The following is a 6,000-nucleotide window of genomic DNA, read 5'->3' on the forward strand; positions in this document are numbered from 1 at the left end:
TAGCCTTTGTATACCATATGATATCTGTTACAACTATTTAACTCTGCTGTTGTGCTGTGAATGTGGCCAGGCATAATGCATATATGAATGGTCACTGTTATGTTCCAATAAAACTTTATTTACAAAAACACAAAGTGAGTCGGATTTGGCCTTTTGGAAGTAGTTTACAGAACCTTACCTATAGAAATCGGGGTTCAGGATTGTATGACATCCTGTTTCAAGAAAAACTGGGTCACTAAATCTGTCCAGTGCAAATATGTTTAAAGTCCCATAAGACAAATCGTCATTTCCCAGTCAACAAAAGGGGAGTAGGATGCCAATCTATACAAAATAAGAAGTTTATGTGAGTTTGGAATATCCGGACAGTGCAAGTAACTTGATTTAGTTGTAGAACAGAATTTGTGTGCGTAACGTTAAGAAGACCAGATGGGGTTTGATGCAAGCCGATAAATGACATTATCTGTATTCTTCTTTAATTAGACAGCATTAGGTTAGATAACAAATACATGAAAATGGATCACTACACATTAGTTTTATTTTCAATAAAGGCTGGAGTAGGAGACAGCTTACAAGTACAATCAGCATTGGGCCTTTCAATACTCATTCAACTTTTATCACCAGAACACCCCAACACACACACACACACACACACACACACACACACACACACACTTAACAAGAACTTTGAAATGTTTGGGATGTAAAGAAGAAAACTCGGTGTCTCTGTCTCCTTGTTGTCAGGGCTGGGGGTGTGGTAGAGGGCATAGTATAATTGTCAACCAAATTCCCTGCCTTGGGGATTTGAGATTGATTTTCTCCATCCAATACAGAAAGCTGAACCAGTGACTGCACCTATGAACAGAGTGACTACCTATGTCCATAAAGAGGAAAAACAAGTGGAACAAGAGGCTAGAACTGTCTAGGGGGGAAAATATTTCTTCCATACTAGAGAACAGAAACGAAGCATCCCCTACCATCTACAGCATGCAGAAGTTAAATATGAAATCCCTTGAGAAGCATATTGAATAATATATATATTATTATATATATATTATAGCAAGGAATAATAATTTATTCCTTGCTACACTCGATATAAAAAAATCTTAAAGTAGATAAATTATGTTAAAATGATTTATATTAATTCCTCATAGCAAAAGCTGTATGACTCTGTGTCAAATCTATTAACACAATCCCTGTTACTATATATCTATCCAAGTTGTGTGAAGATGAGAAAATGCCATCCAAAAATTCCAACCCATCTGAAATCATTTAAAAGCCAGCAAAATCATCATAAAAGATCTAAGAGTTACTATTCTCTTAGACATGCACTTAAAGTCCCCAAGGGAAGCTTTTAATTTAATGCTTCACATTAAAAACTAGCATTGAATTGTGCATTATTTTCCTTTGAGCCACTGCAAATAAATAAAAAGTGTGCCATACATCTTAGTCAAGTATTCTCCATTAACAAATGGATTCAAGTACCTCAGCCTTGTTGTTTGTCCCCTGTATTTCAGAAGAATTTGAAACATTTACTCCCAGTCATCCCTGATTGAAATTCTGGAGCACTGCTGTTAAGCATACATCATAAAATATTTTTTATTTTACTAGATCAAAATTTCCTTTTTCCCTTCAATAAAATAAGGTGATGAAATTCCTTAAAACTGCTAAGCTTTCCAAATCCAAACCTTCACGTCACTGGTTTTAAAAATATTCAGGAACTCTAACAGCTGTGTGTGGCTGAAATGCAACAGACAAATCACAGCTCTGGCATTTTGCAGTAGGCGAAAAAGGTGCTTATTATAAAAGGATGCTCTGTCTGTCCCATCAGAAATGTGAATATAAGTAAATTAGTGCTTATTTTTGTTCATTTATTCATGTTTCGAACAATTTTTAGTGCCTAAAAAGTCACAGGAGAAAGCATCTAGATAGAAATACAGACATCGAAACAAACAAAAACATAATCCAAAATGCTAAGCATTAAAATATTATCCAGACAACATTAATTTCTAACAGCAATTTTTCTTGGAAACAAGGTTACATAGAAATAATGGTTTCATTTAGCTTTTCATTCATTTACCAAGTATTTATTAGTGGCTCCTGCGCCAGGCACTTGCTAAACTCTGGGGATGAAACAATAAATAAGGTGAAAAAACTTTTATCCTCAGGCAGTGTATAATTCAACACAGTGATTACAGTCTTTCACTTTTTAAGCACACACTGAATAGCAAGATATTTTTAAATGGTAGCAAAAATATGTATTTATGTATTTATGAAGAATATATATGTACACATTTATGTACTATAATATAAATACCCTGTAAAGCATTTGCCATATACCAAAATGCAATAAAATACACAATGAGATGAAATTGTCTTTAAAATATTATTTTATATATTAACATTATTCATGCTTTGATCTCACTATTAATGAATACATTTGTGTAGGTAATTATGTAATACCACTTATTCACATAATAATATATTTAGTGAGAACAAATGTTTGTGTATTTTTAAATGCTTTGAATGTATGAAAGAGGTATTTAAAGATCTGATTCTAATTTCAGTTTTTTAAATTAATTTTAATGTCAATAATAAGCCCAACAAGATGTGTGTGTGTGTGTGTGTGTGTGTGTGTGTGTGTGTGTGTGTGTACGTGATACCTAAACTCATATCTGTTCTCCATTTATGTAATTGGGGGTGGGCCACACTTAATTAATGACAATTTCCTATGATATGAAACAATGATTGGTTTTAGAATCCAGTGAACAACTAGGAGTATTTATTAAGCAAAAATTATATTTTCCATGTGTTTGTTTCCTTTTTCTTATCTTTTTTGTAACATGTACATATATGAGGGTTAAACAGAAAATACGTATATTTACAAGAAGAAAATTCCATAACTATAGAGAGTATTTCCCAACATTTGGTTTTGATCGTCATTCAGTCTGAATTTAATTTTTAAAGGATTAAATTTATCATTTACTGCTTAAAATATCACCTTTATTTTAAGACTTTTAAATCTCTAAGTATTCCCTATATTGGACCCAGCACCTGTACGGCCTTGTGTAGGGCTGCAACACTCATACCCAGGGAAAGGGGAGATAGGTCAAGTGCTCTGGAACAGAGAAGGGAGTCTTGAAGAAAATTTTAAAAAACTAAAAAGGAGAAGGTCTAGGATACAGTGCAGTCCCAAAGGAAAGGATTGTCTGTGATGATATGGGAAAGCAGCCTCCACAAGCTAAGACTATGGAGTGTAGCTTTGAAAAGGGTGCTAAGAATAGGACATGTCATGGAGAATGTAGCAATCTTGGGAATCTGAGATTCTCCAGCAGAAGAAAATGGTACCATTGGAACAGTCAGGGAGCTAGTGTCCTGCATGCTGAAATGATGCAACAAGCTCTCAGGTAGTGCCCAATTCAAGAGTTGATTTCTGCACCCAGAAACAGAACTAGTACATTGGTTCCCTAGGGTGTCTTCAGTGTCAACAGTCATAATCGTGTTACCTATTTGCTGTCATGGAATCCACTATCTCTAACATGAACTCCTAGCATTGCAATTATGTATTCAATTTTCTTTTCCAGATAAGGAAGCCTTCAGGAAGGGCCAGGTCTGTGTACGACTCTCTCCAAGCCCACTTCCTTTATAAAAAAAGAGTTCCAAAATATTTATTGGATAGACAATGTAAATATATTTTCATTGATAATTTGGATTTTCTGCAATTGAATATAAGATACTCTACTTAGAGATAATCTACCCTAGAGAACTTTATCAGTTTTGACTCTTTTAGTCAATAATGACAAATATATAATTATATTCATAGCAATACCAACTGATATGGTTTGGCTGTGCCCTACCCAAATCTCATCTTGAATGGTAGCTCCCACAATTCCCATGTGTTCTGGGAGGTAATTGAATCATGGGGGTGTATCTTTTCCTTGCTGTTCTAGTGATAGGGAATAAGTCTCATGAGATCTGTTGGTTTTATAAAGGGGTTTCCTTGCACAAGCTCTCTTCTCTAGTGTGCTGCCATGTGAGACTTGCCTTTCACCTTCTACCATGAATGTGAAGCTTCCCCATCCGAGTGGAACTGTGAGTCCTTTGGCTCAGGTAGCAGACAGACCCAGGTTGAGGATGTGACTGGATACAAGGGTTCTGATAACATCAACAGATCCAGTTTCTGTCTAACTCCCGTTTACAATTTTTCAGGTTGACTCTATCCTCTTGTATTGTGAAAAAGATGGCAAAAGAAACTTCAATTCTACATTGTCAAAATAGGAAATCTAGTACAGAAAGAAACTTTTCAAGAAGTACCAACAAATTTGATCATATGTTTATATGTCATGGATTGAACCCTGAAACAATCACTGTAACCACAGAATGGTATTATGCTTACTTAGGATTAATTCCTAAACAAAAATGGAAGGTTATTGCTATATAACTAGGGAAATGAATGTTGCTAAAGTACAATATCCCCTTTAAAATAGAAAAATAACATCTTTAAACTGCATGTATTGTCAAGCTCTAAGTTTCTTTGTAATTGTTGTAATTCTTCCAACTTTCTGCAGTTGCGGGTGTTTTTCGCTAATGATGTTTTACTGCCAAATGCACCATATGTTGATCTTCTCTAACAACCACTCTTAAGGAAAAGAGAGCTAAGGGGGCAGCAAGAGCCATTTAAACTCACTTACACTGAAACTGGATTCTTTACTGTCACACAGCTGACACTGACATATGGGCTAGAATTCCTTTCTAAAATGATGAAATTGTTTTGACAAGTCTTAAAGCTAGAGTAATTTTTACAACTGCAATGGCTATTATTCCCAGAATCCACTATGATTTGCAGCTATCTATACCTCTCTTGATACAAAAATGTTGTAGAAAAGGGAAAAATAAAACTCTTACATTCTATTGTATTTACCTCAAGCTTTACATATTAAACTCTTTGTTAACTCCAATCTTAAAATACATTCTAAGCTTCAATAATTCTTTGATCTTCGGCATAACCAGTTTATTTTGAATGTATTGTGGTAAGAACACTTAACATGAGATCTACACGCTTAGCAAGTTTTTGAGTGAACAATATTTCATTATTGACCATGAATAGATTCAATGTTGTACAAAGACCTCCAAATCATATTAATCTTGCTTGACTGAAACTTTAAGACCAATGATTAATAACTTCCCATTTCTCCCTATCTCAGACCCCTAGTAACAACTATTCTACTCTTTGATTTTATAAATTCAACTATTTTAGATGCCGCTTATCAATGGAATCATGCAATATTTATCTTGATGTGACTGGCTTATTTCACTTACATATTGTCCTAAAAGTTCATTTAAGTTAATGTTTCAATTTTTTTCTTTTTAATGCTCAATAGCAGTCAATTTTACGGTATTTTCTTTCTTTAATTATTTTTATTTTACTTTAAGTTCCAGGATACATGTGCAGAACAGTGAGGTTTGTTACATAGGTATACGTGTGCCAGGGTGGTTTGCTGCACCTATCGACCATTTTGAATGTTTTCTTGCTGTTTTTGAAAATTACTGGAGTCTGACCGGGATTAAATTGAATCTGTATGTTGTTTTGGGTAGTATGGACCTATTAATAATATTGTTTTACAATTCATGAACATAAGATGTCTTTTCATTTCATCCTGTCTTGTTTATCAGTGTTTTGTAGTTTTTATTATTTAAGTCTTTCATCTCTTTAATCAAGTTTTTTTCTAAGCATGTATTCATTTTGGTGCTATCTTAAATAGGAATGTTTTCCTAATTTCCTTTTACAATTGTTTGTTACTTTATAAAATTGTAACTGATTTTGCATCTCAAATTTGTATTTTGCAATTTTACCAAATGTTTTTATGAGTTCTAACAGTTTCTTTCCCTCTTTCTTTCTTCCTTTCTTCCTTCCTTCCTTCCTTCCTTCCTTCCTTCCTTCCTTCCTTCCTTTCTTTTTCTTTCTTTCTTTCTTTCTTTCTTTCTTTCTTTCTTTCTTTCTTT

This window comes from Sapajus apella, unplaced genomic scaffold (genome assembly GCF_009761245.1).
Source record: "Sapajus apella isolate SASKATOON/1434 unplaced genomic scaffold, GSC_monkey_1.0 scaffold15, whole genome shotgun sequence".
Lineage (NCBI taxonomy): Eukaryota > Metazoa > Chordata > Mammalia > Primates > Cebidae > Sapajus > Sapajus apella.